The following is a 14,731-nucleotide window of genomic DNA, read 5'->3' on the forward strand; positions in this document are numbered from 1 at the left end:
ACCGTTGCAAGAATAGCGCCAAATAGTGTTTACATTGTCCTTATGGGCACTTTCCAATCTAAACTTGTTTCATTTATATATGAGTGAAACCATTATGAAAATTAAGTAATGATACTACTGTAACACACTAATATCATTAATGTATAATTTAGCAGTAATTTATGTTGTCACAAATTATATTTACCAATGAAACAAATGGCATTTTTTATATATCTTGGCTTCATATAGAATTGAATATTTTGGTGAGTGACTATAATAATTATCTGAATATGAAACAAAATTGTAAATTGAACAGCAGTTTACATGGTAAATAATTAAGAAATAATTTTAAATAAATATTTCTGCATGAGACTAACGAGTCTCATTGTTGAGTCTTGTTCACAATTCTGCTTGATATTCTATAGCTAGTTATCCAAATATTCAGGCCTGTAGAATGCTTTAACATAACAAATGACAAACATGAAATAAAATTGAACCATTTTAAATGCATATTGTAAATAACTTTGGTAGACATACAATACAAAACTGTTTATTCTCTAATAAATACATTCAAGTTTAGAAAAACAGTTGTATTATTTCATTTCTTAGCATGATTAGTAAACATTGTGGGTTTGTATTCTGTTTTTTTTTTACAAAAAAAGTAACTAGGCTTAGTGTATTCTCTGATGGTGCCGCCACTATAGGAGAATCCCGTAAACAACCGAGTTATACAATTACACGAGCTTCAATAGCGAGTACACGAAAAATTTGTTATAATAATTATTACCTAGTTGTATTAGTAAGTGAAATTTGTGAAAATTCTAAAAACAATAAAAAGGTAAATCTTTTGATATATTCAGCAGGTCTAACGTGTATTATAATTTATTATTCATGCTAATAACACTTTTTAGATGAGTAATAACACGCCGGCTGCTTCAGCTACGCTAGCGAGCATAGTTTTACGCACCGGTTTTGCTAGTTAGAACATACCGAGGTATATGAACTGTACATTTTTAACATATATTTATAAAGTAACCATACTGACTCCAAACTGCATTCTGTGAAGCCAAGCCGGTGAAATGGCTAATCGATATTCGGAATTTTGGAGTTACGCTGTTGCGCCAGTATTTCCCTAACAGACGAACTTATGTGAAATATACATGGTCCATATATTTATAAAGTAAAAGTATTTGATATGTATATGACATGGACCGGTTATTTAGTTGTCTCTAACTCGGCTTCAACTCCAACACATTGCAGGGATAGGCGATAATCTGTATACAGATTGTTAACTGGACGGTTACTTATTGGGGAACAGAATGGCAACATTGCCTACATTCCAAATGAGTATTAAGCTAAGCTGCCGACTCGTCTCGTCGCGTCGCGTCGTCTCGACGAGCGGGCCGAGGTTGCCATATTTCAACCATAAAGCTCTTGCCGCGAGTAATAAACAAATTAACAACCTGCATATTTGATATGTATATGATTTTTAATGGTACATAAATTATAATTTTAGAAGACGTTCATAAAAAATTTAAGCAATATATAGTCGATTAAAAATAAGTATGTCATTAATATGACAATGACAGTGACATTAGAGAAACAATAAACTCTATTTCATAGGTGTGTTGATGAGGACATAATGCTAATTTGCTGTAAATCGTTACTGTCTTCAGTGTCTTCAAAAGCGATATCTTTAATAAAGCTACCTGAGACGAACCAAAAAAACAAACTATCGAGAAAAGATAGATAGAATGATTTTTAAATTCCTTGCTTTATTAATATATTCTACAGGGTATTTCAAACTTTCACCAAATTATCAACATTTAGTTTTCCCTCGTATAACTGAGGGATGGGAAATTTCATTTTTAATTTAGAAAGAGACACTAAAAAGCCAAATAATTTAACTACAGATTACTTAAAAAATCATCAAAATCAAAAAAGAATAAAAGGACATAATATAAAGAATAAAAACAATCAAAAAAGAATACAAGGACATATAACGTCCATATACGGGCTGCAGTAGAATTTGTGATGTTAGACGCCATTTTTTTGGTTGTAACGCATGAGTCATCAGCGACAATTTTAGCGATTTTTAATAGTTTGTGTGTCGTGAACTTTGTAGAAACTTTATTACAATGGTGATAAATCTAGTCTTTCAGCTTTTCAGCTTTCAAGTGTATAAGCCGCAGCGATAAGAAAGAGCCAGGAGTTACGTTTCATAGGTAAATATAAACAGTCCACTCCGCCTTTTTAGCGTTTTCTTACTGAATTCGATAATTATTTTTCTGATATTATATGTACTTGATACGTGCTATACGTCGATACTAATTTCGTACCTTTTGTTAACATTTTAATACTTTTTTTCGTAATTAATTAGTATGATACCACAGCATACACCATAGGTGTAGTCAAAACATTTATCAAAAATATAAATATCTTTTCAAGCAGCTAAGTTAAGAAAAATATGTGTCACGGCACTGTTTGATAATATGGAAACAATTTGGTCTCGGGTATTATTAGCTTATTATTAGTCCGAGTATTCTTTAGTCACTGTATTAGCTAGTATACCATCCTGAACTCTCGAAGATGGCAACCCGCTAGATTCGTATATTAAAAACCGCTAGCGGCGATATTGAACATGAAATTGTGCTTTTTCGCCTATTTTTGAACCTTTTGTTAAAGCTTTCATCACCAGAGAAGGACTTAACATGACTTCGAATGTTCTAGGCCTAGGTAGGTACTATAAGAAAAAAAAATTGAGCCAATTTTGAAAAAAGAATTTAGAATTTAAATAATTATTTTTGTGTCAATTTTACTTATATTTTATTCAAAAATGTAAACCACTAGCCGCTTAGAAACATTTTTTTCCCGCGAAACTGAAATAAAAACCGCTAGGTTGGTAATAATGGTAATAACTAGGTCTTGTCACTTCATTAACGTGGTCTGAATTTTAATGCATGCGACAGAGATAAATATAAATGACCGGTTGACAGAGAGACAAAATAAAAAGCGGTATACAGAGAAGACCAGGCTACTAGTAACATAGCAAGTTGCCGGACGAATTTACGTTTACCCGATTTGCGTTCGTACTAGAGATTCACTGCCGGCTAGTCGGCTGGTCAGGCAGTACGCAGTTGCAGTTGTGCTTGGACGGGTCGGTCGTGACACTAGGAATACGACGCGAGAAGTGCCGAGTATTTATGGCCTCTGAATTTGGTCAATCGGATACCTTTAGGATTACAGAACGAGTGTGATAGGTCAGTGTTTGTCATATTAAAATTTTATGTTATAAGTAATGTGTAACTTTCTTTCATTGGTAAACTATCTTGTTTCAGTAGCACTCTTAAATTTTTCATATGTTTTTAAACAAAGTTTGGAAGTCATTGACTATATTTAATAGTAATTCTATTTACAGTAATATATTTTAGGTTCTGGTTATTTAATAAAAGGTTATTTTGATACGTATTAAATATATAACATTTTTATACTTTATGGTTAATTTTTTTAATGTTAGGTTTCAAATTTAAAATACAAAAGAATAATAAATATATATAGGATGTGCAAGAAAGTTTGCAATAAATGGGAAAAGTGATAATTTTGTTACCTAACCTTACTTTTTGCATATTGAAGGATGAAGTATGCTGCAGAAAGATGTTTCATATTCATAGTATGCTGCCAAGTCTTCAGCATATTTAATAATGGGATTTGTTTTTTATTTCGTAAATTCTGTATACATTCTTTTAATAAACGCAAAAATAAAAAAATCCCATTTGATCTAAACTTAATTGCACACCCTTTATAGAAATAGTAATCAAATAAAAATAGTTTCTATTCTGAACACTGTTTCATAGAGTCAAAATAATAGAAGTAAATACTCCATAATTTCTATTTGATCAAAATTCCATAAAAAAACTTTAAGAAACTTTAAACAAGTAGGTATCTAGAAAATACATTTAATATAGGAAAATAGCAATGAATGAATACATACTTAAAATAACAGATAGAGACTTTTATTAAAATAAGTTAATATATGTATAGACTGGCTCTACATGTTCCATATACAGGATAACCGGTATTATCCTGAATGTGGAGGTTATTTTTCTATTAGTGGTGAAGACAATTAAAAGGGTGGCTGCAATAACCAGGCAGCTCAACTTTTTTACGAAAATAATATTTTTAAATAGACCAATTGTACCTACTAGTAATCAGGTGTCTACATATAACAGTACATACTATATGGCAACGTTGTTAGAGCTACCTGGGCTGACTGATTATTGCAGCCACCCCAATTATGTGAGGTAGGTAGGTATGTCATATTGTGAACCAGGTTTCAGAAAACTGTCACATGAGACATAATAGTGAAACCCATAGATAAAGGAAATAAATTTAGATTGGACAGTCCGTCAAAATATATAATTTTTTTAGGTCGCGACCGTTGTACGCGATCTGGCGCTGCTATAGCAGTTGCTAAGAACAACCGCCAAGCAATAACAGAAATAATTTTCTCTTGTCAAAGTCATAATCTTCAAAAATTATAAAATCTTTTAAAATTTAAACCGCCCTCATTGAAAAAATACCGCAGTGTTTAAAGCGTCCATTCTGAAAGTAATTATTGCCATCTAGTGAGTTTAATTTAAATTTTATTTACTCAAGGGCAACGGCTTAGCTACGTCGAAACACCGGTTCCCATTAGAACACCGAAGTTAAGCGACGTAAGACGATACTAGTGGATGGACGGGTGACCGGTTCTGTATCGTGCTGTTGTCCAAAAAGGCAAAAGTGTAAAATCTATTGACACACACTGGTCATTCACGCCGGTTCGAGGCCGGATGAGATCGGATATCTCGTGAGTAAGAGTCGATTTAGACACTTGCAAAGTCGGTAGGCCATTGACCATGATATGGCCGAGGACCGCGGTTCGGATTCCGCGTAAACAAAGTAGGCCCCGTCCTGATTAGCCCTGGCAGCAAAAAGGAGACAACTGAAATCTTTACTTTTTAAATTTTTATTTACTCAAACTGGTGATAATTGTAAAAAAGTGGCATAAACTAAAAAACTGTGTTGTGAACTGCAAAAACCATCGTGGATCGCGGCATAACGTCGGTTTCCAGTGTTTCACATACATGTCCTTATATAAAAGAGAGTTTCTTGTGTGCAACACACTGTATTTTATTTATAAAATTAAAAGAAAATCATAATAAATTTGAATAAATAATGGTGGCGACATAATTTCGGAAAAAGCTGAACTGATTCGAAATTATCAAAAGCTTTGGGTCGCGACCGTTGCAAGAATAACGCCAAATAGTGTTTACATTGTCCTTGTGGGCACTTTCCAATCTAAACTTGTTTCATTTATATATGAGTGAAACCATTATGAAAATTAAGTAATGATACTACTGTAACACACTAATATCATTAATGTATAATTTAGCAGTAATTTATGTTGTCACAAATTATATTTACCAATGAAACAAATGGCATTTTTTATATATTTTGGCTTCATATAGAATTGAATATTTTGGTGAGTGACTATAATAATTATCTGAATATGAAACAAAATTGTAAATTGAACAGCAGTTTACATGGGAACAGACATTAAGAAATAATTTTAAATAAATATTTCTGCATGAGACTAATGAGTCTCATTGTTGAGTCTTCTTCACAATTCTGCTTGATATTCTATAGCTAGTTATCCAAATATTCAGGCCTGTAGAATGCTTAACATACACAAATGACAAACATGAAATAAAATTGAACCATTTTAAATGCATATTGTAAATAACTTTGGTAGACATACAATACAAAACTGTTTATTCTCTAATAAATACATTCAAGTTTAGAAAAACAGTTGTATTATTTCATTTCTTAGCATGATTAGTAAACGTTGTGGGTTTGTATTCTGTTTTTTTTTTACAAAAAAAAAGTGTTCATTAGGTTACAGTTAGTGTTGTCCTAACTAGGTTTAGTGTATTCTCTGACGGGTCCGCCACTATAGGAGAATCCCGTAAACAACCGAGTTATACAATTACACGAGCTTCAATAGCGAGTACACGAAAAAATTTGATATAATAATTATTACCTAGTTGTATTAGTAAGTGAAATTTGTGAAAATTCTAAAAATAATAAAAAGGTAAATCTTTTGATATATTCAGCAGGTCTAACGTGTATTATAATTTATTATTCATGCTAATAACACTTTTTAGATGAGTAATAACACGCCGGCTGCTTCAGCTACGCTAGCGAGCAGAGTTTTGCGCACGGGTTTTGCTAGTTAGAACATAACGAGGTATATGAACTGTACATTTTTAACATATATTTATAAAGTAACCATACTGACTCCAAACTGCATTCTGTGAAGCCAAGCCGGTGAAATGGCTAATCGATATTCGGAATTTTGGAGTTGCGCTGTTGCGCCAGTATCTCCCTAACAGATGAACTTATGTGAAATATACATGGACCATATATTAATAAAGTAAAAGTATTTGATATGTATATGACATGGACCGGTTATTTAGTTGTCTCTAACTCGGCTTCAACTCCAACACATTGCAGGGATAGGCGATAATCTGTATACAGATTGTTAACTGGACGGTTACTTGTTGGGGAACAGAATGGCAACATTGCCTACATTCCAAATGAGTACTAAGCTAAGCTGCCGACTTGTCCCGTCGCGTCGTCTCGACGAGCGGGCCGAGGTTGCCATATTTCAACCATAAAGCTCTTGCCGCGAGTAATAAACAAATTAATTGAAAGAATTCGCTCTCCCGAGTACAATGATATGACACACTTATTTTTTTTTGTTTTGGAAATTAGGACACAATTTATTTAAACTAATTTCAAGTCCGGCTCTGTTTTTTTTTTAATATTTAATATATTCATCGTTACAATATTGATAAGCTTTCAAACTAAACAGTGACGTAGGTTGGATACGAAAAATCAAATGCAATAAAATAATAAATAAAATGTAATATAAACATAATATAAATAAAATGTAATATAAACAATCAACTCATTTCCCCGGAAGATGGATTTGAAATGGTAGAGCAGTATAATGGCCAGCAAGGTACCGTCTGATGACGTCAAGTAATTCGACAGGTCCAAATGTTAACAAAAAAGTAAAATTAACACATCTCGGCAGTTACAATAAAGGGTACAAAATGCATTCGAAAGTATAAGAAAATCTATTCAATAAAATTGAACGAAAAATAAATTTGTGCAATAGGGAGGCTGGTAACCCTTTCGAACATGTAGACTATGTAAAGCATTAGAAACTAGTTTGTAGAAGTGAATTTATTCATAATAACTACAATTAATATTATGCAATTTCAAATTCACAATAAGAAAAGTTAAAAATAATATCTTTAAATTGCTCATCTGGATATTATTTATTTGAATCTTTCAATTGGCTCAATTTTGATCAATATTGTTGCGATGAATATAATCAGATTATATAATTTAAAAAACAGAGTGGACTTGATTTTTTTTAAAATTATAATTAAATAGTTTTGTTGCTGTTAAGGTACCCAAAACAAAAAAAAGTATAAAGTGTGGCATATCATTGTACTCAGGAGACTGAGTTCTTTGAAAATCTGAAATAAAAAATGCAGGTCCTTGTATCTCACAAATTATCAGCTAATTTGAAAATCTAAAAATACTATCAGATAGCCCTAATAAAGTGGCTATGAGAATGTGCAATTAGTTTTTTGATTTTCTAAAAAATAACGACAGGAAAAAATAAAATTAGTTTTCAAAAAAAAAGTTTTTTCTAAAAAACTCAGCAACCCTTGAAATTTTTAAAACTTTTTTGATGGCATCTTGGTAAACAGCCCAAGATGCAACTTTGCCCCAATTTAACCATCTTCGTATCTATTACGGTTTCCGACATACCAATGCTCGTACCTCGAATTTGTAGCACCCTGTATAGTCGATTAAAAATAAGTATGTCATTAATATGACAATGACAGTGACATTAGAGAAACAATAAACTCTATTTCATAGGTGTGTTGATGAGGACCTAGTGCTAATTTGCTGTAAATCGTTACTGTCTTCAAAAGCGATATCTTTAATAAAGCTACCCGAGACGAACCAAAAAAACAAACTATTGAGAAAAGATAGATAAAATGATTTTTAAATTCCTTGCTTTATTAATATATTCTACAGGGTGTTTCAAACTTTCACCAAATTATCAACATTTAGTTTTCCCTCGTATAATTGAGGGATGGGAAATTTCATTTTTAATTTAGAAAGAGACACTATTAGACAAAAAGCCAAATAATTTAACTACAGATTACTTAAAAAATCATCAAAATCAAAAAAGAATAAAAGGGCATAATATAAAGAATAAAAAAATCAAAAAAGAATACAAGGACATAATATAACGTCCATATACGGGCTGCAGTAGAATTTGTGAAGTTAGACGCCATTTTTTTGGTTGTAATGCATGAGTTTTCGTCAGCGACAATTTTAGCGATTTTTAATAGTTTGTGTGTCGTGAACTTTGTATAAACTTTATTACAATGGTGATTAGTTTTTCAGCTTTCAAGTGTATATAAGCCGCAGCGATTAGAGCCAGGAGTTACGTTTCATAGGTAAATATAAACAGTCCACTCCACCTTTTTAGCGTTTTCTTATTGAATTCGATAATTATTATTTTTCTGATATTATATGTAGGTACTTAATACGTGCTATACGTCGATACTAATTTTGTACCTTCTGTTAACATTTTAATACTTTTTTTCATAATTAATTAGTATGATACCACAGCATACACCATAGGCGTAGTCAAAACATTTATTAAAAATATAAATATCTCTTCAAGCAGCTAAGTTAAGAAAAATGTGTCACGGCACTGTTTGATAGTATGGTAACAATTTGGTCTCGGGTATTATTAGCTTATTATTAGTCCGAATATTCTTTAGTCACTGTATTAGCTAGTATATACCATCCTGAACTCGAAGATGGCAACCCGCTAGATTCGTATATTAAAAACCGCTAGCGGCGATATTGAACATGAAATTGTGCTTTTTCGCCTATTTTTGAACCTTTTGTTAAAGTTTTCATCACTAGAGAAGGACTTAACATGACTTCGAATGTTCTAGGCCTAGGTAGGTATTAAATTTGGGCAAATTTTGAAAAAAGAATTTAGAATTTAAATAATTATTTTTGTGTCAATTTTACTTATATTTTATTCAAAAATGTAAACCACTAGCCGCTTAGAAACATTTTTTCCCGCGAAACTGAAATAAAAACCGCTAGGTTGATAATAATGGTAATAACTAGGTCTTGTCACTTCATTAACGTGGTCTGTATTTTAATGCATGCGACAGAGATAAATATAAATGACCGGTTGATAGAGAGACAAAATAAAAAGCGGTATACAGAAAAGACCAGGCTACTAGTAACATAGCAAGTTGCCGGACGAATTTACGTTTACCCGATTTGCGTTCGTACTAGAGATTCACTGCCGGCTAGTCGGCTGGTCAGGCAGTACGCAGTAGCAGTTGTGCTTGCACGGGTCGGTCGTGACACTAGGAATGCGACGCGAGAAGTGCCGAGTATTTATTATTTTCATTTTAAGTGTTTACCTTCACTTAAGGTAACATTTAAAATAAAAATATTTATTATTTGAGTGTGTTTACAAGCCAAAATTAAAAATAAATAAATTCTCTAAACCCGAAAAAAACTAAAATATTCCTCTAAATAAAAAAAAGTTATAACAAGTGTTCAAAAAAACCACCTTCTTGTGCTAGACAGAAGCCTAGGCGGTCGTAAAATCCCCGTCTGACATTGGCTAACATATTAGGGCTAATAGTTTGGAAAGCCGCTCATTTTTTTACTTGAAGCTCATCCAGATTATTAGCCCAATTATGACCATACACTTTGGATTTTACATAACCCTACAAAAAGAAATCATTGGGAGAAAGATCTGGTGATCTAGCGGGCCACAAAATAGTTCCATATCCACTAATTAAACGGTTGGGAAAAGTATTGTTCAAATATTCTTGAACAATACGGGTATTGTGGGCAGGGCAACCATCTTGTTGAAACCAGACATTGTGGAATCTTTCTCCCAATAACTCACGAATTCTAGCGACAATCTGCTGCTGTAACAAGTCCAAATACTTTGCAACAGTTAGATTACCCTTTGTAAAAAATGGACCAATCAATGCTCCCCTACAAAACCACCCCAAACACTTGCTTTAACTTCTGTTCTTCATTAGTCAACACATCAGGCTTTTTGTGTTTTTGTGGGGACACGCACCCATGTGTTTCAAAATTATTAATAACTCTTGATATAGTAGGTAAAGATGGAATTGACCTGTTTACAAAAGTTTGTGGAAAAATTGTTTGTATATCCCGATAAGCCCTATGTTGGAAATACCATTTTACAATTTGAATTTTCTCACAAAGTTCGTAAACATCCATTATTTTACTTAAAAAATAAATTTTACACGAGAGCTGTAGCGAGAATCTATGTATTCGTTTTGGCTATTAAAACACGAATAAATACAAATTCTGTAACATTCTTATCACATATCTACCTATTTTTATTTTATCGCATTTTTTCGCCTGCTTTTTATCCGGCGGACGGGTATACGCTAATTCGTCCGGTTCTGCCTATGTTACTACTACGGTGGTCCAGTCTGTGTACAGTGTTGCCGGTTTTTACGCGTGTAGGAAAATGTGTGTAGAAAAAAATAAACTATTTAAAAACTTTCATGTATACTACTGAAATGAAAAAAATATATCTAAGCTAAATATAATCAATTACAACTGTAGTAAAATGAATAACTAATTATGAAAAATAAATTTCCAGCTCTAGATGCAACATTTTTCGTACACGCGGTTTGAAATTTTGATGCAAAATCCGGCAATACCGCATTGAAGAAATGTATCAACCCAACTTTTATCTCTTTTTAATACATTTGATTTTTCATTAAGCTGAGCACATTACTGTCTTACATGTTAAAATCCAGACCACACAATTTCGATGACCGTATCTGTATAATAAAATAATATACTTTTAAAAGCTGTTATAAAGATAAGGAACATTATTTTTGTTGCCTAGAGAGCTTATCACACGGGTGCATTCAAAAACTGATCACTTTTTTATTTTTAATGATGCAAACAATATTTACAGATATTTATTTAATCAAAGCTTATAAAAAAACTACATTTCAATTTGACAATCTATTTATTTTACTCAACCACTTTAAACCACCAATAATCGATCGCAGATGTTTCATTTAAAATGTAAAAATATTTATTTTTGGTTTGAATTTTTCGAATTATCACAATCACTACAAAATAAATAAAGCATGGTCTTCATATAGACCCGTACAAAGTAAATGTCTTTTTTTAAACTTACATTAAATTAAACTAATAATACATATTTATCGTCCATGTCTGGCTTTTTAACAATACATAAATCTAAACAAAAATAATTTTAGAGGTGAGATAAGATTGTTTATGCTATAATTGGATTAGAACAACGACGAGATAACATAAATTAATTCTTTACTCAGGTAAGTTCTGAGTGTTTGATTAATTTTAGTTCACAATGGATAAGTGTCGTGTTCTACAAGTGACTCAAGAGTAAGTATTCATACAAACAATTAGCCCAATAATTTTAGACTTTGTTCAACAAAAAATTGACGTATTCAAAGTTTTAACGCAGTTTGGATCTATTTGACAAATAGATGAAGAAATCAGTCTTTGTCATGAATTTTTTATGTCTACGGTATGTCCCTGGATTGTTTTACAAGAGGAAAAACTTTTTATTAAGTTTTTGCTTGTTCTAAAATGATTAATCCCTTTTACACTTTTCCAAATTTCCATACCGTTTTAGAGAAAAATACAAAAATATGAAAATAAGGTTGATTTTTTCCAAAAATCTATTTGAATAAATTTACAGATAATTTTAATTTATTATAAGAGATCTCAATGACTTTTTTAAATAAAAATGTATTACAATATCTTGAAGGGATGCGACGCATCACCCGCATTAATGAAAGCTTCGCCGCTGGACACCCTGTACAGGGTGGTCGAAATTGGTCTGTTTTAACAGAGAAAACCTATTTCCTGACTAGATAGAGCAAAACCGACATATATGTCATGGGCTCGATTTCTGAGACACATTTAATGGCGTAAACCGCCTCGCCTGTTGATATCTTCACTGCCAACTGAGATACATAATCTTTTTGAATTTTTTACCATTTGGAAAATTGCCCATAACTTTTGTATTTCGCTGAATAATAAAATTCCGTAAAAACGTTCTTAAGACACTTTTTTAAGGACAATCCAGTGGCGTACACAGTTTTTTTTCTGTACTTGCTCTTTTCGTCAGAAATAATAAAAAATATATTTTTTTAAATGGAAATCATAGCTGGCTATGAACTTAAAAAAATGCTGGCGTTTAATCCTTTCCAACGATATAAAGTTATGTGTATTTATTTCTAAGAATGAGAGAAATATTAGTTTTTTATCTTTGTATCGAAGCAGGCCTTGATTTTGTGTTGACCTAGTTACCTAATTATATTTTATTACTGTTTAATATTCTATATTATTATTTCTATGCATAATTAAATACTTTTGAAAAGGCTTTGATTCTATATTAGTATTACCAATTACAATTAAAACGCCAGGGTTACAACTTGACTATTAAATGGAGAATTTAAAGAGATTTGGATTGGAACAAGGGGCCCCATATCTAGCCTGCTAGGTCTTGTGATTTAACACCTTTCGACTTTTTTATGGGGGAAATTAAAGGTCCTTATATATAAGGGAAGAACCATTGGGACGAGAGAAGTATTGGAGGAGGCTACTAGGCAAGCTTTTGGACTTATTACACCAGCTCACCTAATAAATCGTTATAACTCTGTGCGCAAAAGATGTTTATTGTGTATTCAACAAGGAGGTGTTCAGTTTGAACATCTTTGATGATTTTTTTAGAAAATTATATTGGTCACTTAAAAATCCCCTTTTTAGTTTTGTTCTTTGTTTATTGTATCGATTTCAATTGTAATTACTAATACTAATATAGAATGTTGATTTACCTTTTCCAAAGTCTTTAATTATGCAGATAAATAATAATATAGAACATTAAATTGTGATAAAAAATAATTAGGCAAATAGGTCAATACAAAATCAAGCCCCGCTTCAATAAAAAAAGGCTTAAACGCAAGCATTTTTTTAAGTTCATAGTCTACTATGATTTCCATTTAAAAAATTATATTTTTTATTATTTCTGAAAAAAAGGGCAAGCATAGAAAAAAACTGACTACGCCACTGGATTGTGCTTAAAAAAGTGCCTTAAGATCGCTTTTACCGAATTTTATTATTCCGCGAAATAAAAAAGTTATGGGCAATTTTCAAAATGGTAAACAAATCACAAAGGTATCTCTGTTGGCAGTGAAAATATCAACAAGCAGTTTACGCCATTAAACGTGTCTCAGAAATCGAGCCTATGACATCTATGTCGGTTTTGCTCTATCTAGTCAGGAAATAGGGTTTCTTTGTTAAAACAGACCAATTTCGACCACCCTGTAGACAAAAACGAGGCTATAATGGAAATGGAACTATCGCTTTCGTTATTTTAACACTTGTTAATTTCCATAAAGAACATCAAGAGTAAAACTGTTATTCTTCAGTCTAATCATTAGACAGAAAGAATCTGCTCCAAAAATTTTAACCCAGGAATTTTTTTTTCACTGCTATATTGAATTTAATCTAAAGTTACTGGGCTAAGGCTAATATATCTACTAATATTAAATTAATAAAAAATATTAACTAACACCCTGTTTTAGCTCAAATAAGAGAGTAAAACTCTACGTAAGTAATACTAATCAATAATATCTAATAAATAGGAACAAAAAAGAAAACGAAAATATTGAGAAGCTTATACAGTGTAAGTTTTAAAATAAGTGCAAATATTTTCAGGGCTGGTAGATGTAGATCAAAGAAACATATTCTTTACCGTTTTTCAAATAAGTCCAAAATAACCGAGTTAAAGTTTGAAAATTGAAAAAAAATTTAAAAAAAAATTTTTTTAAAAAACTTTGAGAGTCACCAGATTTTTCTCCATTTCCATTCCTTTTAGTACCGTAAAGCTTCATTCAGAACCTTGCAATTAGTGGTTTCAATTAGCGTAGAATTTGTGCCTTTAATTTCAATGTAAGCGTTTAGAACGTCAAAATTAGTGGTAGACATTTTCAATTGGTAGAAAAAGTTATCAAACTTAACTTTTCCACTAATTATAATTCAAAATTTGCGAGAAATGTCAATTTGGCCTTTGATTATCATCAAAGAAAAATGTGGTTGGAAATCAAAAGTTTATTGTTTTATAAGCTATAGCCTTTCTCTATGGATACAACTGATTACAAGTTGTTGCTAGGATATTCTATTAATTTTAATTGTGTTTTTTAGACACTGTGAATGATCGTAAACTAAAGAGTATAAATTGTAATTGAAACCACTAATTGCGAGGTTCTGAATGAAGTTTAACTATGGTAATATCGGAGAATAAATTATTATCAAGAAATTATAATGTAGAAAAATTAGAGTTGAGGGTTGGAACCTTTGGTGTTACACAGCAAAATAAAAACACTAAATCACCACAATACACCAAAACACTTTTACTTTTACACTGGACGCGCGTTTCGCTAACCATGTTAGCATCATCAGCAGATGATTATAAAACTGATGATGCTAACATGGTTAGCGAAACGCGCGTCCAGTGTAAAAGTAAAAG

The sequence above is a fragment of the Sitophilus oryzae genome, unplaced genomic scaffold (assembly GCF_002938485.1).
Source record: "Sitophilus oryzae breed Bouriz unplaced genomic scaffold, Soryzae_2.0 scaffold_1_pilon_pilon, whole genome shotgun sequence".
In the NCBI taxonomy this organism is placed as follows: domain Eukaryota; kingdom Metazoa; phylum Arthropoda; class Insecta; order Coleoptera; family Curculionidae; genus Sitophilus; species Sitophilus oryzae.